This window comes from Cupressus sempervirens, chromosome 6 (genome assembly GCF_028749045.1).
Source record: "Cupressus sempervirens isolate cs-2001-9-10 chromosome 6, ASM2874904v1, whole genome shotgun sequence".
In the NCBI taxonomy this organism is placed as follows: domain Eukaryota; kingdom Viridiplantae; phylum Streptophyta; class Pinopsida; order Cupressales; family Cupressaceae; genus Cupressus; species Cupressus sempervirens.
The window spans coordinates 581,577,690-581,603,260 of NC_143123.1; positions in this window are offsets into that span (position 1 = coordinate 581,577,690).

Below are 25,571 nucleotides of genomic sequence, written 5' to 3' on the forward strand. Positions count from 1 at the left end.
ACTCAAACAATCTATTATGTCATCCATCCTTGACATAGGAAACTTATATTTTATTATTATCTTGTAAATAGCTCTGGAATTAATACACATTCTCTATTCTCCATTCTTCTTAGGTGCAAATATAGTAAGTACAACACATGGACTCAAGCTTTCTCTAATCAAACCTTTCTATAATAACTCATGCACTGGTTTGTTAAGTTCTTCATTCGTAGCAGGTGTTAATCTATATGGTTATTTATTCATAAAACTAAATTTAGGAATTAGATCCATACAATGACTTATACTTCTTACTAGTGGTAAACCATCGGGTATATCCTTTGCAAAAATTTCCTTGTACTCATTCAACAAGTTTTTAATTTATGCTAGCACTCAACTAACACTCAAATTCTATTTTTTCTTGGCCTCTACTATCTTTTGTTACTCAACCTTTACTCTCTTCTATCACTCAAACTTTACTATCTTCTATCACTTGGCCATTACTACCACAACTTGTCCCTTTGGGGATTATAGCAAAACAAACTTAGTTCTTTTTCATCTCCTTTTCAACTTGTTTTGCATTGACCATACAAACTCTAACAATAGTACAATTTACTTCATTAGGAACTTCAATCAAAGGAAACAATGTTTTCTTCTCTCCATTCACCCAAATAGTATATTGATTCAATCTACCATCATGCACAATATTTCTATCATACTGCCAAGGTCTACCCAAAAGAATTTGACAACAATCCATAGGCATAATATCACACAAAACTTCATCAAAGTAGTATCAAAACTTGAATTTCACAACACATTACTCACTTACCAATAACTTATGCTCATCCTTGATCCATGACACATGATAGGGTTTAGGGTGTCTCTGTTAGAAAAAATAGTCCACCAAGATATCTGGGGGGGGCTGGGGGGTGAATCAGTTATCCAATAATTAAAACATTTATCTTTGTTAAAAAAACTTAAGCATTCAACCAAAGTAAAAAACAACCATAGAAAGATGCACATAGACAATTACACCATATATGTTGACTAGGGAAACCCTTGATTAGAGGGAAAACTATGGTGGGAATGATGCCCACAAGATGATGTATTAATATAAATATTCCTTGTTAGAGGATGGACCTTGTTAGGAGTCTATTACAACATTTAGTACAATGAGTCCCTATTAGGAGACTTTGAATCCCTATTAGGAGTTGTGCAAAACCCTATTAGGAGTTGTGGTATAATGTATGCAAGAAGAGCCCACTACCCAAACATGCAATTTCAACTACAAGAAGAGCTCACTTCTCAAACAAGTAATTTACTGGTAATCTTCTTCTTTCCTCCATCCTTTCCTCTATCATATTAACTAGACCAATCATTGTCAAACCTTGTAGATTAGGTCACAAACCTCAAATCCAAATACCAAAGCTTGCATCACTCAGCAAATGCTCGGCAATGAAGTTTCCTTCACTTCCATACTTCTTTGCTCAACTTTTCATTCCACTCTCTCTATTGCTTATCATCAATCATTCAATCATATCAACACATATCTTTGGTACCATAATAAAGGAAAATGTCCTTCCTTTATACAAAGTTCATAAAATAATTCCCTGAGTTGGATGTTAATCCTTCTCAATTAATTATTATAGGACCACATTAAGAACATGTTACACTTAGTGATAACCTTAATCTTCCACCTTGCAACTTGAATAAATTTCCATACAAACAATATTATGATGAGCGAGCTTAGCCACATCATCCTCAACATGTCTTCTTCATGTCATCAACCTTGATCCTCAAGATATCAAATCTACTAAGAGATATAACAAGTTTACTAGAACATGCCTCTATAAACTCTATCTCAGAACAAACATCACCAAAAATAACATAACTTCTTGTAGACTTATCCTTTCTACTTTTGATGTTAACTACATATACTAGATAGTCCGAAGTATCTCCCAAAATTTTGGGTGGTTATCATGCTTTACTAGCCATTTGTACCAACTTAATCTTTCCACTATTCTTCTGTCAGATACCATAGAAGACATCAAACATGTTATGTTGACATCAATGAAAAACTCAATCATAAATGCAATATATCATCATATCATCAGTATTCATGCTTCCAACCAGTCTTCCAACAATGTCTCTTATCTTCCAACAATCTCCCCCTTTGGCATTGATGGAAACATAGATGAAAAATATCTAGTTCCAAGAATACAAACAAAAGACTGTCAATCTTCAAATCCTTTTCATCAATCATACTCCTCCATTGATATACCTTAATGTCCTCTATACCAAACTATCATTACAAATTCATGCCAAACTTCTCTTTTTCATGCAATACTTCTCCCCCATTTAACATAAGGTTTTTCATGCTAAACTTCTCCCCTATTGACATCAATATCAAAGGTTTCTACAACCAACATCTCTATATCAAACTCTACAACAATTGATACTTACTAGCTCAAGTGTCAAAAGACATTGTTCAAAATAAATAAATAAGAGTCCTATATGACTCTATCCATCACATATACTCCCCCATACAGGAAGCATCAACATCTAGTCCAAAAAAACAATGGTGCTCTGTTACCCTGGACTGATGCACTCTTGAATTTTCTATTCTGATGTAGGAAGGGGCATAACCCCAAGCATACCTTGCAAATACTCAGAAGTCTCTTTCAGAAGAGGCTTAGTGAATACATCTACAATATGCTCTTTACTGCTCACATAGTCTAATCTAATTTCCTTTTCTACAACTTTTTCTCTCAACATATGATACTTAATAGAAATGTGCTTAGTCCTTGAATGCAATACTAGATTCTTAAACATGTTTACCGTGCTTGTATTGTCACAATGTATAACAACAGGGTCACTGATTTCTATCCTTATATCCTTCAACATCTACTTTATCCAAATAACTTGATTGCAATTATTTGCTACTACAACATAGTCTGCTTCTATTGTACTTTGAAATGCACAATCATGCTTCTTCCTTAACCAAGAAACTAATCTTCCTTCGAGAAAGAAGTCTCCCCCACTAGTGCTCTTTCTATCATCCATACAACCTTCCCAATCTACATCCGTATAAGCACTTAGAGTAAAATCATTAGATTTTTCATACCATAATCCAACCTCAAATGTTCCCTCTAGATATCTAAATATCCTTTTCACTACTACATAATGTGCTTCTCTTGGATTAGCCTGGAATCTTGCAACAATTCCAACTACATTTTCTATATCCAACCTTGTGTGAGTCAAGTATTGCAAATGTCTAATCATAGATCTGTACTTCTTCTACTCAATAGTAGGTGTCTCATCCTTAGTAGATAACTTGTGTCCAATTACCATAGGTGTTCCATAGGTTTACATGTTTCCAAATCAAACCTTTTCAATAAATACTTCAAGTGCTTAGTCTAGGAAATAAAGATTCCTTCTTTATCTATACAATCTACAATCCTAGGAAATATTTCATCTCTCCTATCATACTCATTTCAAATTCTTTCTTCATTTCTTCTACAAACTTCTTACTTTCTTCATCATTACCTCCAAATATAATGTCATCAACAGATATTACCAAAATCATCAACCCACCATTAGTTTCTTTCCAATACAAATTACTATCTATCATATCTTTGCTATATCTAACCTTTGTCAAATGCTTTTCCTACCTCACATAACAGGTTCTAGGTGCTTGCTTCAATCCATACAATTCTTTCCTCAGTTTGCATACTATGTTCTTGTCATTTTTCAAAGGACATCCTTCAAGCTAGTCAATGTATACCTCTTCCAAGTTCTGTATTCATAATTGTTGACTTGACATCCATATGATATACTTTGAATTTCTTCTATGCTACATAGGCTAAGAATAATCTTACTACTTCTATTCTAGCCACTGGAGCATAAGTCTCCTCATCATCTATTCCTTCTTGATGTGAGTAACTTTTACACACCAATCTTGATTTGTTTCTTACAACTTCTCCTTGCTCATTCATCTTGTTCTTGAATACCCCTTTAGTTCCTATCACATTCTTGTCTGCTGGTCTAGGGACCAATTCCCATGTGTCATTCTTTTCTGTCTGATCCAATTCCTCTTTCATAGCTTACTTCCAATACTCATCTTTACATGCTTCATCTACATTATTAGGCTCAACTTGAGATATCAAGCATAGTTCTTCATTCACTCTGCTCCTTTTCATCACACCTTTATCTTTTCTTTTGATAATCTATTCAGATGGGTGATTCTTTATCATGTTCTTTCCTAAAGTAGGAGTTGTTATCTCAACTCTTGGCTCTACTAAAGGTTTCAATCATTGTTTCTGCCTTTTCTCTCCTTCATTATACACATCATTGTTAGTCTCAAGAAATACCTCATCATTTCTTTGCTTACTAACAACATCATCATTTGAATTGTAATAAACTATTCTCTCTTGTATTATGAATTTTTCATCAATTCTCACATTTTCACTTTCCATAATAGTCTTAGTTCTTTGATTATAACATCTATAAGCCTTGCTTTTCAATGAATAACCAAGAAACATACCTTCATCACTTCTAGCATCAAACTTGCCGATGTCATCATCTCTCTTTATGTAACACTTACTTCCAAATATTTTGAAATACTTAACTATAGGTGAGTGACCAAACCACAATTTATAAGGTGTCTTGTTTGTGTCCTACCTGAATTGCACTTTGTTCATAATGTAGACTATTGTTTTCACAGCTTCTCTCCAAAATGTCTTGCATACATCATTTTCTGCTAACATAGCTCTTGCAGCTTCTATAATAGACTTATTCCTTCTCTCTACAATGCCATTCTGTTCAAGGTTTCTCGAAGCTAATAGCTATCTTTTAATTCCATTTTCTTCACAAAACATGTGAAACTCATTTGAAGTAAATTCTCCTCCTCTAATATCAAACATTTAATCTTTACACGAGATTCATTCTCAAATCTATTCTTGAATATCTTAAACTTGTCAAATGCCTTAGATTTCTCTTTAAGAAATGCAACCCACATCATTCTAGAAAAATCATCAACTAGAATCATAAAATACCTTTTTACCATAGAATCCTTTAGTCTTTGTAGGACGACTAAAATCTGTTTGTAAAATCTCTAACTTTGCTATAGTGGTAAACTTCTTGTTGGGAAAAGAAGTTCTGTTAAGCTTTTTCAAAACACATTCCTTGTAAATTGTGTTAGTAGGCTTTACAATCTTTAGCAAATCTCTAACAACAAACATTCTACTTGTTCTCACAATAATATCAAAGTTTATGTGACAAAATCTCTTATGCCATAACCAACTGTCATCTACCTTTATAACCAAACATGTCATTTTAGTAGGATTCAACTGAAATACATTACCTCTAGATCTGGTTCCTATTCAAATAACCTTTCCATTTTTATCGTTGATCATGCATGTCTTTTTTGTGAACTATAATTGATAACCTTTGACTACTAGTTGTCCAACACTCAAAAGATTGTGCTTTAAACCATCAAAAAAGTATACATCCTTAGTATTAGTTGTACAATCAAGAGTTATAGATCCAATACCTTTTACTTGGCATGCAACATTGTTTCAAACTTTGACAATTCCTCCATCCTAACTTTTGAAGTCAAAAAACTTGTTCATATCACCAACAATATGATGTGAACAACCACTATCAATTATCCAATTAGATTTCTTCTCAACTTGTGATACCAAAGCTACCTTCTCTAGAATTTCTTCTTTAATTTCCACAAATCTAATTTCATCATCACTAGAATTTAATGCTTGTTCATCAGATTCATCATCTTCATTTGCATACAAACAATCTCTATCTTTTCTAGGTTTATGATTTCCCTTACACTTTTTCTCCCTTTTAGGAAACTTAGATGCATAATGACCATATTCATCACAAGTTCAACATTTAAAGATTTTCTTACCTCCTTTTTCTCTTCTAACCAAAAGGGCTACTGCTTTGTCAATCTTTCTATCTTCCTCAGATTTGCTGCTGCTAGCAAAATCTCCTCTAGCAGTCATGCTCCTTGATAGGTTAGGTCAAATATTCAAGGTACTAAAAGATGTCTATGTTCTGGTCAATTCTTTGGACTATCTAAGTTCATTCTCAATAGCTTTAATTCTTCCAAGCAATGTCTCCTTTGTGAAATCTTTGGTACATGATATCAACAACTGTATCATTTGAACTGCTAACTTAAATGGTGGTGTTAGAGTCTTCAATATCTTCCATATAATCTCACCATCTTCTTTGGTTCCTCCTTGAGCTTTAGTACCTGTAGTAATTTATGATATCTTGTCTATATATGTTCATACATATTCATCTTCCATCATCTTAGCATCTTGAAACACACAAATCCAACTTTGTAGCCTCAACTTCTTAGAATGTGCATCATCTTCAAAACTATTTTCAAAAGCTTTCTAAATCAAATGTGAAGTAGAAAGTGATTTTACCTGATTGTACTCAATTTTAGGAAGTGCAATCAATAGTGCTTGCTTTGCTCTCATGTCACACATGAAAATATCTCTTTCTACCTCAGAGCAACTTTCTAACTCCTTTTCATCAATGATTGTCTTCACTAATTTTGTCAAGATCCAATATCCTGGACCCATACACAACAAATGTGTCTTCATCTTTTCCTTCCAGCTACATAGTTTTTTCCATAAAACTTTGGACTATCTTTCGTAAACATGTTCACCATGGATCTCCCAAAGTTATTAAACTTTTTCTTCAGGGACTTGATGCTCTGATACCAATTGTTAGAAACAACAGTCCATCAAGCTATCTGAGAGGGGGGGGGGGGGGGGGCAATTAGTTATCCAACAATTAAAACATTTATCTTCATTAAACAAACTTAACCATTCAACCAAATTAAGTAGAAACCATACAAATATGCACATAGAAAATTACACTAGATATGTTGACTAGGGAAACCCTTGATTAGAAGAAAAACCTCGGTGGGAATGATGCCCAGAAGATGATGTACTAATATAAATATTCTTTGTTAGAGGATGGAACTTGTTAGGAGTCTATTACAACATTTAGTACAACGAGTCCCTATTAGGAGACTTTGAATCCATGTTAGGAGATTCCAACCCTATTAGGAGTTGTGGTATGATGTATGCAAGAAGAGCCCACTGCCCAAACATGTAATTTCAACTACAAGAAGAGCTCGTTGCTCAAACAAGTACTTTACTGTTATCTTCTTCTTTCCTATGCTCTTTCCTCTATCCTATCAACTGGACCAATCATTGTTAGACCTTGTAGACTAGGTCACAAACCTCATATCGAAATACCAAAGCTTAGATCACTTAGAAAAACTCGATAATGAAGTTTTCTTCACTTCTGCATTGCTCTGCTCAACTTTGCATTTCACACTCTCTATTGCTTATCATTGATCATTCAATCATATTAACACATATCTTTGATACTTTGATAAAGGAAAATGTCCTTCCTTTATACTAAGTCCATAAAATAATTCCCTAAGTTGGTTGTTAGTCCTTCTCAATTAATTATTATAGGACCACATTAAGAACATGTTATACTTAGTGATAACCTTATTCTTCTACCTTGCAACTTGAATAACTTACTGTACATGCAATATTATGATGAGTGATCTTTGCCATGTCATCCTCAACATGTCTTCTTCATGTCACCAACCTCAATCCTCAAGATATCAACTCTGCTAAGAGATATAACAAGTTTACAAAAACATGCCTCTATAAACTCTATCTTAGAACAAATATCACCAAAACTTACATAACTTCTTCTAGACTTATCCTTTCTTCTTCCAAAATTAACTACATATACCAGATACTCTAAAGTATCTCCCATAACTTCGAGTGGCTATCATGCTCAACTAGCCATTTGTACCAACTTAATCTTTCCACTGTTCTTCTGTCAGATACAACAAAAGAAATCAAACATGCTATGTTGACATCAATGACAAACTCAGTCATTAATGTAACATATCATCATATCATTAGTATTCATGCTTCCAAGCAATCTTCCAACAATCTCTCCAATCTTCCAATAGTCTCAACCTCTGTAGCTGCAACTTTATAATCATCTCTTATGATGCTAAATTCATTGAACTTCCATAGTCAACAATCCCTTGCAACATTTTCTTGCCATCTTACATTTAGTTTTGAAAAGACTTCTCCTCGAGACAAGTTCCCCATCAACAATTTTGCTACATAAGTTTCTCCTTGCCATCAAGTTTTCTCCAACCTCAGGTCCACTTGGTGAACCTTCAAGATCTCCTTGAATCACAATATTTTTGTTACCTTGTTCACTTTCACCAAAGTATGCACACTCAAAGGATCTATGCCATTCTTTGACACATTTGAAAAAATTACCATGAAAACCACCTCTAGCATAAGAATTATCTCTTCCTCAATAAGAACTAGTACTTCCTTGATAAGAACTAGTACCTCCTCGATAATAATTACCACCTGTCCACTTTGGTTTTTCCTTTCTCCTCACTTTTCTACTCAAATTTTCCTTTATCTCACACAATATTGTCAAATCTATCACTTTCTCCATATGATCTACCTTTGCCTCTCTAGAATCTACCACCTCTACCTCTCTTTCTTTGTTCATGCTTCTTTGTCAAGAACTCCTCAACTTTCAAGGCATATTGATATGCTTCCTCCACACTATGCAATTTCACAAAACTTATTTCATCTTGAATTCTATATCTCAATCCATTTAGGTACCTTGTGACTTTTTCAACCTCATCATCTACATGTTTAGATTTGATGTCTAATCTATAGAATTCCCCAGTATACTCCTTTAAAATCATGTCTCTTTGTCTCTGATTTTCCATCTTCCTCAACAAACTAACTTGATAATCAACAAGAAGGAACTTCTTCTTTACCTTTTTCACCATCTTTACCCATGTTTTGATCTTTTTCTTTCCTCTTCTCTACCTATCAGGTTGCAAATTCTCGAATCGTAGTGAGACATGACCTTTTATCTAGTGACTACAATCTTCACCTTTCTATTTTCAAGAGTGCTCAAAAACTCAAAGATCTTCTCCATATTAGAGATCCAATCCAACCTAGCATTAGTATCCAATTTTTAATCAAACAGAATAACTTTCACAATAGGATTTGAATGTGCCCTAGACAAAATTCTCAACAATATTTCCTCATCTTGATCTTTTTTAGGTTCTAGATTAGGGTTTTGTGACATTGCTTCATCCTCGCTCACATAATCAAGATGCACTCTCCTCTAGGTTGTCTCCACAACATCTAATATGGTTTCAATATGTCTCAACATGTCTAATATGGCATTATCAGTATTTCCTCTACCTCAAACCATTTTGACAATTAGGTTCCTACAAGATTGTAACCCTCTACAAGTTATAGGTCAAATCCATAGATCTTCCACCCTATAATGAAAATCAATTAGGGTTCTACATGATCTAATTCCTTTAGGATGAACCTCAAGCTCTGATACCACTTGACGTAGGTATGGATGGGAAAATTAGGGCCAAAGGCACACCTAACATTACAATAAATATGTAGAGTAAATACTATAGAAGAAAACAACACCAAGAAGACAAGGAATCACAAATACTTTATTAATTCATTAAATTATCTATATACATGCTCAACTATGAGCCCTTTCGGGTTACAACCAACAAGATTTATGAAATTCTTGACTTAGAATTTTTCCCAGATCCTTCATTCTAACTCTTCTATCTCCCTTAACTTTGTACTAATTAACCTAAGCCTAGACACACCTACTTATACATGCCAAACTAACTTACAAAAGATTCTAGATCATTACATAATAGAAGGCCAATAGCAAAATGGTCCATACACATCCCAATACAAGATCCTTACATTGAATTCATAACCTAAATTAAATACATAAGTTGAAGCACACTAGGAACCAATCATAAACAAACTCCATCAAAGAAGGAACCTAGCATCACTAAACATTAGGTTAACTTGACACATGAAGGAATAATTGGTCACCAAAGCAACAACTTGACCAATACCAAACAACTCGACTAATACTAAACAACTAACCAACACTAAAATCGGCACTATCTACAACTCGTCACTAACAAGTAGAATGAGCAAAGATGAGTAGGATAGAAAGGAAACCTAGGATGCTCTTTCATTGTAAGAAAATAAACCTAGATTCTATAGAAAGCCCTTGGTAAGTAGTTTTCATATTCAAAGATGTAATTTAGATATCCTTCTCCTTTATGCAAGAAAAATGGGTTTTGTTTTTCTTGATGAGGGATTTCTTGAATAAACCTTGAAATTGAGATGAAAATAATCATAAAGGAAATGCTAGCATGTATTAGGATTGAATATATCAATTATAAATATGATTATCTTTGTATATGCAATCAATTTTGATATGTGATCAAGTATGCAAATGTAATATCATTGACTCAAAGAAACCAAAAGAAAACCATGAAAGTAAAAACCTCATAAATGGAAATGTTTGTGAATTTGAATGAATGGAAGATCTCCTCCTTATAACTCAAACTCCACTACCACCTTGAAGGAAGAAACTTGATGGTAAAAGGAAAAGCTAGATCTTGAATGCTTTGAGGAATGCTTAATGTATTCCTTAGACTAGTTTCTTGAAGTTTGCTAGTGCTTGATCATGTTTGTATATGATAGCTTGATGGATTGATGTATGAATTAAATTCCCAAGCCTCCTTGTATACTAATTTTTGGGATTGAAGACTATTGAGTATCATTTTCGCATGATGACAATGATAGAAACTCTAGTGAATCTCTCTCCTGAAAAGTCAATAAATATCAACTCCAAGGTTCTGGTAGGATATTCTTCAACTATATGGTTCACTCAATTGAAGATAAATGTTTCTATTTATGAGGAGGAATTTTATTTGGGCAGCATTACTTCCTTTCATAGGTGCATTGTTGGCATTGATTTTGGATACGAGTTCAATGCATTCTCACTATTTCTCTTGTAGTCATCCTATCATCTCTATGATTTTGGAAGCCTCTCCCTCAGGTATATCAAAAATAGATTTCTATTCTTGACTTTTGAAAAAACCATTCTCACCTACTAGTGGTTATCAACCCTTCAAAATTTGGTGGGATCACTCCTCCATCAAAAGAAGTATCACTGTAAGATGCCTTAGGATCTTCCTTGTAGAGGAGTCCTTTTGAAGATATTATTTTTGCTATTAGGAAAACATTTTCGGTGTTGGATTCACTACCTAGGAATTTTGATCATCAAAAAAAAATTCATTCTTTGCAGTAGATACATCTTTAAGATTTTTTTCATCATGGCACAACCATGGTTTTTGTGTGATTGACATAATAAAATTCTCTATTCTTTCAACATACAGATCTGCTAGTGATGCTACATTTTCTAATACTCATGACATAACATCTTGCCAACAAGGACATTCAAACTCTGAATGAATTTCTTGGTGAATGTGATGTAAACTAGGCAACAAGAGTATACTTGAGTTAGCATGGTTGTGAGTTGGCATGATGTATTGTGATTTGCAAATTATCATGTGTTTTTTCCCAAAACCAATGAGAAAAAGTATATATATATTTTCAATCAAGTTATAGAGGTGTGTCAACGGTAGATATTTTCTCTTTTATTCTTATTCATCTAGGTAGCTATCCCTCTAATAATAAGCTTTCTTCCAAGTAGTGAGAATTCTTTGTGGTCATCCAAACATGTGTTTTTTATAATTTAGAAATAATTTTCTCTACATGGTTTTTCCATGTAAAATTGGTATTTAATTGTGCATGGTGTGTTTTGGTTCTTGATTTTCACATGTTCTTTTTTATGTTTACATTATATCAGGATTACAGATTAATATAAGATTTTATGGATCTAATTTATAAAAAGATTTAAAAAAAATGGAAAGTCAATTCAACCCCACTAGTTGTCTTATGAATTTAGTTATGAGGTCTAGAAGGATATAGAAAAATAATATTTTAAACTAGAAACTAGTTTGAATATTCTTGTTTAGATTGAGGCTTTTGAAGACAATGGCAAGGCATGTTATTTTAGTTGTTTATCTATATCTAAGTTAATAAAAGTTCTGTCTATAGAAATTTCTCATGGTGTTTAGATGAAGTTAGAGAATATTTATGAAGGTGATGAAAATATCAAGCATGCTAAGATTTAGAATTCAAGAGCTAATATTAAATACTTGTTGATGGAAGATGATGACAATATAACATGCTATCTAGAGAATGTTATAGTGGGATTGCCATTGCACCAAAAGACCAATTTTTCAATGCTCGATACAATCACTTAACTTATAGTACACATGAAGTGGTTAAGTCCTTGTCACAAATTATGAGGGGACTGTTGAACAAATTTCTAACAATCTCCCCCTCAACGTTACCTGAGGGTCAAAGCATTTGAACATGTGACCAAGATTTGATATCACTTTTTAGAGTGGGGTTATCATTGTACCAAAAGACCGATCTATCAATGCTTGATACAACCGCTCAAATTATTGTTCATAGGTGGTGGTTAAGCCCTTGTCATGAATCTTGAGGGAAACACTGAAAAAATTTCTAACAGAGAAGGTGGATCATGTTATAAATGTAATTAGAGGTCTTGGCTTTCATAATGAAGAAAATGAAGTTGTGAAAAAGGTACCTAGAACTCTTGCTAAACCTTATAGCTCCAAAGTATCTTCCATAGAATAATCACAAATTATGGATATGAATACCAAAGAATTGATGCATGGCTCCTTGCTTTTGAGATGAGGGAATTTTTTACTAACACTGTGAAGAAAAAAAACTACATTTAAAGTTGCTAAAGAAATGAAGAATAATGAATCTAATGAGGAGGACATTGATGAGATTTGAGGAAAACTTTGCAAACAACATGAAAAAGGAAATTGGAAAGTGCGAAGGTAATTTTCCCTTCAAATGTCTTAGCTGTGGTAAGATAGGTCATCATGCTTCTCGATGTCTTGTTATTGATACAAGTCATAAGAATAAGGAAAAATAAGGAAATAGATACAAGAAGGCTTATTTTTCAAAAAAATGCTATTTTTTTTTATGACAAATGTGATCATGAAGAAAAAATGTGAAATCATGTTCCTAGGTGTAAAGAAAGAATTTTTTTTTTCCTAATTGTGGTAAACATTTTGAAAGAAAAATCTATGGAAGATGATACTAAAATTGAATACGTTGCAGTGTCTTCTTTTTTTGCTAGAAAAGACAAGGATGGCTAGATTATTGAATTTGGATACTCAAATCATTGATATATGATATGAGTAATTTTGTGAATCTTGGGAAAAATGATTGTGGTATTGTATGTTTGGATATTATCAAACTACAAAGATAGTTGGTATAGGTTGAATCAATTTCAATAACATACATAATACTAAAAATGTTTACTATTTTAATAACTTAAGGCATAATCTTTTGAATTATGGTCAAATGTGTGGAAATGGATACAAAATTATTTTTTAGGATGGTGGTTGTGAAATCATAAAAAGGTCTAGAGCTACAATTTCTACTAGAAGGAATAGAAATAGGAACATTTATTAGGGATTGGTATTGGATATTGTTTGACAACTCAAATTAATGAAAGTTGGTTATCACACTAGATGATGTCTCATATTAATTTTGGTAATTTAGAGCGTTATAGACACCTAAATTTGATCATTAAACAATTTATCAAAGTAAATTCTACTAACCCTCCCTTTTTGCTATATTGTTCCTATGTAAATTAAATTAATTTATTTTTCCTACAATATCATCTCTCTAACTAAAATAAACATATTCATGTGTTTATGTAAATCTCCTTTCTTCTATTTTTAAAAATTTAAATTAACTCAAAAAGTCCATTTCCCATCACTTGCACATTCTTAACCCACTTGCATCTAAATCCCTCATTTGATAAAGTAAATTGCATTATTCACTTCATTAATCCTTTTCACCCATTTGGATTTTAAAAAAAATTAGTCACTCATTTTCTCTCCTCCTATCATATCCTCCCATGTTTCCCTCCTTCATCCTAGTCCCACTTTATCAAAACTAATCACCTTTCTCAATCATGTACATAATTCTATTCCCAAAAATTAGATAAGTCACTTAACTATTTCATTACATCGTGCACATGAGCTCATGTACTCAATCACATGGGATCATCTCCTATGTAATCAATAAAGAATTTTTCAAGTCCTTTTATTCTTCTCAGGAATCCCATGTCATTGACCTTTATAATCAATCTTGATCATTATTTTATGTCCTCCCAACCCTATTAATCCAAACCCTCACCATTGTTATCTCTCTCACTCATTTTTAACTTGGAACATTGTTATGCTGCTAAAATATTGAATGAGAACACATTAAACCAAACATCCATATACAAATCATTGTATTAAGGAGGTTAAGGGTTTGTTAATTTGTCTCTATTGTTGTGTTATAACTTCCTTTCATCTAATCTTGTATTTTTCTTTGGATTTATGTTTTGAGTGTTTTTACTTGTTATTCATATTCTATTGAATCAAATTTCATTATACAAAACTTCTATTCAAGGAATCAGGGATCTACCAAAGCTTATAAAACCCACTAATGTTTTACAAAGGCTATTAAGTTGGAAATAACTTACAAGTTTTAAGGTTAAAGATAAATTATGAGGACACAACTTGAGAAAAAAATGAACACGACAAAAAGAAAAAGAAAACTTCTATTGTTTGAAATGAGAAGCTACTACATGCATTACAATAGAAACAAACCCAAACTACATACCCTATGGGCTACAATATTATTAGATTCTGAAGAAAAAAACTCTTTTCACAGTACCTTCTCCCAAAAGTCCACTAAAAACTTGTCTTTACACCTCAAGGATGACCCTTAAATAGCCTTCCTTATGTTTGGGTTAGTAATACAATTTACATTTTGACATTTGGTGGCCAACACCAAAACAAAGGTCCTAGAATTCAAGTCAGAAGTCGATACAAAAGTAGAAGGTTCTAGAAAAACTAGTCCCACTTTCAAGAGGCATAAATTTTGATTTGGGACTTCAATTGACAAACTATTTATATTTTTGGATATCTATCTGAGTTCTCAATAGCTTTATGGAAGGCCTATGGCCATCACCCCTTTTTTGGGGTCTTATGAGGTTGTTTAGTGCCTCAAATATGACTTTGATGCATTTCTAGGAGGTCTTTGAGCAACTTAAAACTGGAATAGCTTTCAAACTGTGAAACCTTTTGACTTGATTCTTTTTTTTGAGACAACTTGAAATTTGAATTGCAACCTTTCCTCCAACTCACACCCTTTAATTCTTCATAATTATATCTCACCCAAAAAAAAACCCATTTTTTTGTTTGCGTATATTCCAAGGTCTGCCAAAATACTAATCCAAAAAAGTAACAATGGAAATCTAAGAGTTGGAATCTATATTTTTCTGAAATGGGTATCCAAAAATTTAAACACATCAAACAATAACTATCTCTAAACATATTTTTGGGTGATGCCAGATTTCCCTTATATCGTTGGATGCTCTTGCATCAAGAAATTTTTTATTGAATTGTTAAAATATATAATATTACATTTTTTGGTCCAAACAAAAAAAAGAGTCAATAAGGTGATAGGAATTTCATGCTTTTATTAACGGTTATTCTAGAGTGAATTTGGGTTACTTTACTCAAAGAAAAATTTAAAGCTATAGAAAAGTTTAAGATATTCAAAGCCATGGTTAAAAATGAGATAGATAGAAAATCAAATGCTTAAGATAAAGTAGACGAAAAGACTTTACTTTTGATGAGTGTATATCTTTTATAAGAATCATGGGATAAGAGGCTTTTTTTTTGGAAAGAGGGAAAAATGGGGGAGGCATGACTTAATGTTGTAATAATGTTGTCAATTTTCATGTTACTATAAATATCAAATTGAAAGAAAAATATTGTAACATGAGGTAATAGACAAGACAACCACAACACATACAATTTTGTCATGGAAACCAAAATAGGCTGAAAACCATAGTGGGGTTGGTACTCGTAATAAGTCTACTACCTTGTTAGAAGTATAACTTATTGCAATAAGAGGAATGCATAAAAAATTTAGGTGCCCAACCTAGAGCTCATTACTTAATCATCTCAAGCACCCACCCAAGGAAGCCTTAGTGACTTATACACACAATTTTGATATCACAATATAATGAGCTATCATAGGTAACATCTAACAATGTCTGATTACAATTCCATGTAATTTCAATCATAGATTTGATCCTTGAACTCATCAATGTAATGTGCTACCTTAAAATGATAATTTTTTTTGTTACTTTAATATCACAATAATTTCAAAAAATAATTTTCTTTCATTGCTATATTTAAGTATTATTATTATCTTTTACAATGCAAATTACATAATTTATTCTTAACAAGGTAAAGAAACAAGAATTGTTTGCTATTATTATATCTCAAACAATAATACGATGTTTCAATCCACACTTACAAATATTAATATCAATAATTTTAAATTTTTTTTTTCAATACAAAGATTAGTAGAAATATATTGCAGACCCTAGAAGAATCGATGATTCTTAAAAAATGCAACATCATATATAATTTTGACATATATTCACTTCCAAAACTGGCATATGATAGTTGATGGGAAGAGACTTGGAAAGTTAACAAACAACACACTTAGGGGTTATGGATAAGTTAAATGGACAATCAAATATATTCTTCCCACAATGTAGATAACACAAGGCTTGAGAATGGTCTATATGTAGAGTCCAATATGAATGTTTCAAAACCCATTTGGATTCCAAACTCTTCCTACCTATCAATCACCTTCAAAACAACACATTTCCTTCATTTTTCAAGCCTTAAAAAACATGAAAAACCCTCATTATGGGTTCCAATAACTTAGCAAGGGTGGAATGGTCCTCTTACACCCTTTTATGGCTAAACCAACCAAAATACACAAGTCTTTCCTCTTAGAATTCCTCAAATTCAAACTAGTTAACAGAGACCTAATTAAAGAGCATAATCCTAGTTGGTTTTCCTACCCCATTTTTGGGCCTTAACTCCAAATTTCTCCACAAGAATCCAAAAAAAGATAACCTTTTCTAACACCCTTTTCGGATTTTAACCAAACCCTAAAAGATCAATCCCTAACTTCTACACAATACCACCAAATGCACACATGGCTAATTTGAGGAATATGCCTAATTATGCCAAAATTACAAAGATGGTACTATTATTTTCAACTCCAAAACTTGTAAAATTATTTAGAAACCTTAGGGCACACATAAAATCACCAAATCCTTAATTGATTTGATCACAACCATTCCAACCTTTTCTTTGCAATCTATTCTAACTCGAGCACATAGAGATGTTGGGCTAAGGCATGCTTTATCTTGCAACCATCTCGAAATTCTTATAAAAAATCACTTGAATCTTATAATACACTCTCATAGATAAAATTCTAACAAAGGAAAAAAAATGGTTGGAATTAAAATTAGATATATTTCTTTTTGAAACCCAAGTTTAGACTAGTTTATTTGACTGATGAACAATATTTATTTCTAACTAACTTTGAATTGCATAAAATTAACTCAAACTAAAAGGAACCATGAAATAATACATGGTATCATTAAATCATATCACTTCCAACATCAAGCCACTATAATCCATACAATAATGTCGCATAATAGTCTAAAAATAAAAAAATCAGAGGTATTTTATTGCTTTCATCAATCCAAATCTTTTCAATCCAAATCTTTTCAAACCAATGTATGATGCATCAACAACATTGTGTCAACTTTTGCAACTTTTTGCCTATCAACTTCAAACACCAAACTCACCCACCCAAAAACCTTAAAATGGTAATATTTGATTGTCTTGCATAATTTTGGATCACTTAAGATCATTGCATACCATATTTGACCTTATCGAAACCTCTAGATCAATCTGACCAACATAGCCCTAAATGTCTGTAATGGCCATTTAGGCCCAAAACTTGACTTCAATCTTGCATTGTCTATTACATGATTACATTAAATGAAAACATAAGAAAATATATCTACCATTAGTTAGTACCTTATTTCTTTTCTAAGATGTTCCTACACCATACTCCCCTAGGCAGAAAAGTCTCATGTCCTCTTAGAGACTAAATGCTCCAGATCACCTCCTCTTTGCACAATCTTCTCCTCCTTCATTCAAGTGGCATCTAGAACTAGCTTGACCTTCCACTTGAATAGGTGTTCTATGTACACCTTCTTCCTTTTCCTTTTGGACTCTCTACTCTCAAGAGTTCTTTCCATCTCAGGTTCAATGGTGATATGTAGGTCTATAGCCCAATCCTCTCTTTCATCTTATGTTCATGTATCATCTAATCCAGTTAGTGTTTGGCCTTCAAACATGTTAGATATGATACATTAAAAATTATAGAGAGGGATATGTTTGATGGAAAACCAATCTTGTATTAGTTGGCTCTATATTTATTGATTATCCTAGAAGGATCTATCCTTCTCATCTTTAACTTTTTGTAGCTACCCTTTGGCAACCTTGTTGGAAATTTAGCTAAGAGGATGTAAGAGGATTATATAGGGTGTAACACCCCACTAGAAAACCCAAAGGAAATAAACCTAATATGTGACAATGTTTACTTAACTATTTAAAAAAAAGTTTAAAAAACAAAAGATAACAATGTGGAAGCAATATACACATACACATCAAGTACACATAAGCAATTACAAATGCAATTTCCATTCATCAAGGGTTCCTTCACATTGAGTCACATTAAGAAGTTTATATTAATTAGTTTAAGTCTCAAGTACATGATTATGAATCATAAGTAAATAACAGATACATTATCTCATAATAAAATGCATAAGTACAACTGATAGAATGAAAATACACCCAATGAATAATATCCACTACACATGTCGCAGGGTATGCAAGAAAAGAAACAATCATATTGGAATACAAGATACATGAGAATGTACATAAATCAATTGAATATAAGCCTCTAAGATAACAATAAGAATAATAATAGTACAACTACATCCATGAATATTCAACATTTGTCAAATTGAGGGGGGGCACAAATGATAAGAAGACACTACCTCCCAACTGCATGGTCACCTAGTTAGGTTCCCACTCTCACTGTGTAGGGAAGATAATGAATGATCCAAAAATGGCTAATTAATCATAAAACATTCCTAAGAAATGAATCCTAACAACCAAAAATACCTCAAGGGTAATACAAACTACTCAAGAAGAAGATATAATCAAAATTGAAAGGACACTCAATTCCAATTCAACATCACACCCCAAGTCAACATCTAGATATCAAATACAATAATGTATCAAATCAAGATAAATTCAATGAAAGAATCCACCTTAAGTCAAAGACCACATGTAAAAGAATAATAATCAATAGATACTAGAACTATCATCAATAAAACTAAATCACCAACAATAAGAACATCCAATGATAAGTACACCCCCAATAAATAGCTCACACTCATCAATAAAAGTCAACTATCAACAATAAATTGTTGAAAATACAATAGGGAAGTAAACTCTGAGGGGGGGGGGGGTGAATCAACACTTAAAAATTTCAACCTCTAAAACTATTCACTACACATCCATCTCACAATCTATGCATATAAACTTGAAACACCAAATTAAGCATTTACATTAATAGCATGAAAGTAAAATATTCAACACATGTATGACACAAGATATTTGGTTACCCAAAAACCCTCCAAGGAGAAGGTAAAACTGGGGTGGGCATGATAGCCACAAATCTTCACTACAAAAGTAATAAAGTGTATCCAATGAAGGTTACAATGTTTAACCATGAAAAATGATCTAACCTATGAAACATTTTCCTTGCTAAAGGCTTACAAGATTGTTAGATCTTACCCTATTAAAGAATTTAAGCACCCTACTAAAAGTGTGCCTATTAAAAGGACTTTAACTTACAATGAAGTAAGCACCTTGTTAAAGGATTTACAATAGCCTATTAAGACTACTCTGTTAAGAGATTTAACTAATTCACATGTTAGAATGTCTCGGTAATGATCCTGTGGTTAGCACTCTATTGCTTGATGTCAGATCACCTCTATACTAATGTGTACTTGATCACCATCCTCTAATTCCTTTCCTCTATTATTCTTTAAATAATTCTACAATGTAACTCAATTCATAACACCTTAACCACTATCAATGCTCTATTTGTGCATGCAAAACTCACTTCAATTCTCCTTGGCATTCTATTGAAAGTTTAGGGTTTGTCTTCCTTAAGAAGACCTAGGTGACTTAGGGTTAGGTATGAATCAATTGGTAATGATTCACCCATATTACCACTTAAACCTTCCCTTTTTCTAATTGGATGCATTTAATTCATAGGGATTCACAATTAAGATTCATCCTTATCAAGAAAGATCGTAAATCAATCCTTAAGTCAACCCAAAAATGGTTTACATAGAAGCTTGTGCCATTACAAACAACTATGTCAAAACTATGTATTCAACACTTGAAGTCCCTGATGCTTGTCATCAACTATAATTTTAATGTTGTAACTTAGCCTCTAAATGAATTGACATCCACTGATCACTCAACAACTGAATGGCTCGGCATGTATCATCTACTTGATACTTGAGTGACTTGGAACTTACTAGTTACTCGGCTCACACTAAATATCTATCACTCAACATATTCTATCTGACAACTTATGCTTGACATGTATTACTTGTTAGGCATGAACAAAGTAAATGACTTACGTACATTGTCAGTCATATGTCAAAAAAAAAATGAGATTAACAATCTTCCCCTTTGACATGAGTGGAAAAATACTTGATCATGTATGAATAACCTTTTCCTTTCAAGCATAACTAAGATAATATCCATATACATACAAAATTTCAAAACTTCAAAATTTTGCAAAAGCTTATGACTCATCGGTCATACCTCAAAATTCAATAACTTTGCCTAAGTTGATTATGTTATTTTATATCTGTCTAAACTCAAAATTATTCCTCTTGCTAAGTAGATTTGTATGTACTCTATTTCTATCATCTCCCTCAAAAATATTATCTCCCCCATACCTCTTATCCTCTTATTTCTCCCCCATTTTGACACTGATGTCAAAGGGTTATACACTTAGAGTGTGTTTGTCCAAAAATGATTTGTGGACCTCAAGCATGATTTCCCATGCTGCATGCTAGTTATCAAAAGCTACCTCCAATGATTTGATCTAGATGGCCAACTCAGTAGCAAGGTGAACTAAGCCTTCACAAGTAGAAATATGTGAATCTTTCTTCATGAGTGTTTCAAAAAAGTCTAGTTCCTTCTGCAATATCTCCATATGTGGAGTTAGAATTGACAAGATGCTTACCAGTTTAGCCTTGATGTTCACTTCATCTATTTTTAACACTGTTAACTAACTTTGAGAGTTGAGGAGATGTTTGAAATGTTTCTCACTTTGAGCTGGAGACTTTGGAAGAGTTATACTTGATGGATGTATATGACTCTCAAATCTTAGAATATGACTCCTTATTTCTTGTGTGAAGAGTGTAGGATTACACAACTTGGTGTACAAAGAGAAGATGTTCTCTAGTGCCTTCTTCACACTATCTATTTTGGTTGCTAACTCAACCTGTGATAGTGCAGTAGCACTTGATATCTTTTCATCAAACTTATATTGAAACTTCTCTTAGACCATTTGAGTAATTTTACATTTGAATCTAGGTTTATGTCATTTAGCTTCTCCACTAAGCTAGTTAACTATTCAATTATAGGCTTGTTTTCCATTGGAGCTGGTAGACTAAATGCATAAATGAAAATGTCCTTGATATCTTTCGAGGCTTGCTTCTACCTATGCTCCTATCTAAGCAGTTCTTGATTCTTCTTCTTTTCTAGAGCATCCTATAGTATGCTCATCTGCTCAATAGTGATAGTTGCAAAATCAAATTTGGGAAACTCAATCACCTCATCCAAGTTCACATTGACAAATGATGTGACTTCATCTACCTTATTTGTGCTTGGGCTGAACCATGATGATTGTAGGGGTATAGCTTCTATACTTAGCCTATAAAGAGCTTGACTAGGAGGAGTAACAATTCTTGGTAAAGTTACCAATGTTTGTATTGTTAATTGCTCCTCAGGTTTGGTATTCATACCTAGCTCTTCAATCTTATCCTTTTCCTTCTCTACATTCATAGATACACCTTGCTTTTGTGTTGTAGGTGCAAGAGTTTCTACCTGACCTATTTCAACTTGTGTTCCTTTAGTCTTCTCTGTTTCATCTTTTTGCTATCCAACTATCTCACCCTTATCATGTTCACTTTCTTTATAGTGACTGATACTGGAGTACTTTGTGCCAATGTACTAATGGTAGAAGTAGCTAGCTCCTTAGTTTGATATACCACAAGGGGTAATGTAGGTTGTATCATAGAAAATTTAGGAGGGGTTGTAGGTGCAACTTGTTTCTATACTTCCTCCCCTGCAAATACCTTATCTACCTTCTCAATCTCATCAACAATCACTAGTATAGGATTCTCACAAAGTTTTTCCTAGGTAGTGGATTCCACCAATATCTTTTTCAAGTCATCTATTGTGAGGTGATTTATGTTCTAAGTGATAGAATCAAAAACATCCTTAATCTTTAAATTATCACATTTTGTATTCACTTCATGTGGAGGACTAACACTTGACACTAGTGTATCTAGTACACTCTATTATGTTTGCTACTCATCCTTAGCTGGCACATGTGTAGCTACATTTATTTTAGTGTCTTCCTCTTGTGTAACTAGATTAGTATCAATTGTGTTTACCTCAATTACCTCTTGTTTCTCTTCTTTGTCCTCACCTACCTCAATAGGTACCTACATTATTGCCTTGGGTGTTGTCAAACCATATAGTGATTTCCAAATCAAAATGGTCTTTTGTACAACATCCCCAATCTTGTTTTGTAATATGTTGAATGACCTATATTTTGGTGCAAATTTTCCAGTGTGCTTCTTCAATGCCTTGGCCATTGATTCCCTATCCAGTTCTTGTAGACACCTAAATTTGATTACATCAATAAGTAATCATATTTAGTCATCTCCTAGGACATTATTGATTAAATACTTATTATTTAATTAATTAATCATCATCCCCTAGTTAATTAATTAATTTAATTAACTATAGTCCAATTGACAAAATCAAATGATCACCCAAAATCAATTTATCAATTAAATCCCAATTCCTCTATTAAATTGGATAAATCATTAAACCTATTCAATTTAATTCCATACTCTCATTTTATTCAATAAAACATTTAATAAAATATCTAAAATCCAAAAAGGCTTCCTAAATCCTACCCTAACCCCTAATCCAACTCATTCACCCATACTAACCTCACTTAGCCACCTAACTAACCCATCCCATCAAAGCTAAATCAATTACCCCCTAACCCCGCTTCTAAGCTAATCCTAAATCCTCTTATAATCATGTGCACAATCATAAAAATGGGTTAAGACTTGCTAACCCAAGCCAAAGTCAACAAATATCTTCTCCCCTCACCCTCCAACATAAATGACCCTTACACATCTCTTACATCTCTCCCATCCTCATTTACATCTCTTAGATGACTCTTACATACTCAACCACCCTCATTAAGCCTTTCACCAACCCATTTCCTATCCTCTCACATGCATTCTCCTTGTAACACTTGTCACCTCCCCAGTGGTGTTAAACTAGCACAATCCTTGTGCTCTCTTTTGACTGCATCCTGACCCTCCCTCACCATCTCATTATCTTGACATCTTGGCCCTCCATTTCTCCAACCCTTGGCCTATAAATTGAACCTCCTCTCTTCACAAGATCATCCATCTTCCATGCAAAGTTATAATGTTATTTTGAGAGCTCATAAACTACCAAAATACTATTATAATGTTGAAATACCTCCATGACTCCATTGTTAAAACCCTTATCCATATACACTTTTGCTAAATATCCCCATCCATTGGAAGCTTAAGCACAAAGTGAGCATACACCCCCTCCCATCAGGGACATAAAGCATTTGAGGAGTTTACCATTCTTAGTCTACTTTCCTCTATATGTTTCTCTTTGGTTCTATCATAAGTGCTTTCCATATTTAGTTGTGTTAAAACTTTCATTTAATAGTTAGTTTTCAATTTGCACTACTAAATTACGTGATACATTTTGGCATGCCCGGTGGGACCCCACATTTGGGTCAATCTAATCATATTTTTGGGTTTTTTGTGATACACTAACCAAAATAATGTTGTTTTCTTTTGGGTTTTTGCAAGTGGTTTGCTAACATTGTTGCAGGTACACAAGTCAATCTTTGGAAAATGCACTTTCAACCATCTGAACATTTTTAAATTTTAAACACTTCAGAACCTCTATTTTGCGATCTTGTGACCGCGGGAACACTGCTATTACCTGGAAGGAATGCGAACCCATGACTGTGAGTTCATAGTTCATCCTTACAAGCAGCTTTCACACAAGCAAAAAACATCTTTGCATCCCTGTTGACCTTTCATTATGCAGGAATGCTTTAAAATTGTGTAGGATCGCTGTCATTTCTGTGTGGGAACGCTTCTATTGCTCAATCAAACCTGCTAACCATTTCAAATAGTTGACCTCTCAAAACTACCAAATTTTTTTCCTGCGGGAATGCTGAGAAGTATACTCGCAGGATCACACTATGTTTTTAAATTTGCAGTCTAAATTTTCACCATCCTACCAATTTTTGTCTTGCATTCCTGCTGACTATTTTCATGTTCTCGCGTCTATGAGATCATTGCAACCCATGGGATCATGCTGTGTTTTTGCCTTAAACTCACAATTTTTACCTTTTTCGCATTCCTACTGATAGTTTTCGCAATCCCACGCCTGCGGGATCGCTGCCTTAACTCGCGAGTTTGCACTATAATTTGTTTTGTTCAAATTTTTGACATTTTTTCATTACAAGTTTCATGCTGACATGTTTTTTGCATGTTTTATCATCATAATCATCTGTTAAATGGCTTAAAATTCAACAAATCTTTTTTTTTTCATGGAATGAATGATTAGTGATTATAATTAACCATTGTGATGAACACTTCATTTTAAGGTGTTAAAGAACATTATGTGCAAACACTACAAGTTTGGGGCTTAAAATAAACTTCATCAAATCTTGAATTCCCTAAAGGTTTAAAATGCTCTTATTCCCTCCTCTTTAAAGCTTTAGTGTGCGATTTCCCTTTTGTTGACTCGATTTACTTTTGTTGGCAACATTGTGAAGTTGGAATGAACCTTATATGCTAAACACATGTGTTTTTAAAAAGTCATAGAATATAGCATTAAAGTGTCCAAATAGAAATGAACCCCATGTCTTGTGTGTTGTTGAGATTGTACATTTTTGCACATCTTAGACTTCTCTCTTTTCATGCAAAGTAAGACCATTAAAGTACGTAACACATGTACTGAAAGTTTTTAGTAAGATCATCCATAACAACCTAGGAGTGCTTCTAACGAGTTCATCCACCTCTGGGAAGCACGTCCCCTATGGTGAGAAGCTCAAATTAGTAAATAGTCTGGTCGGTATATAAATGAGGGGAAGGGTAAACCTTCTCGCTCCATCTCTTCAATTCAG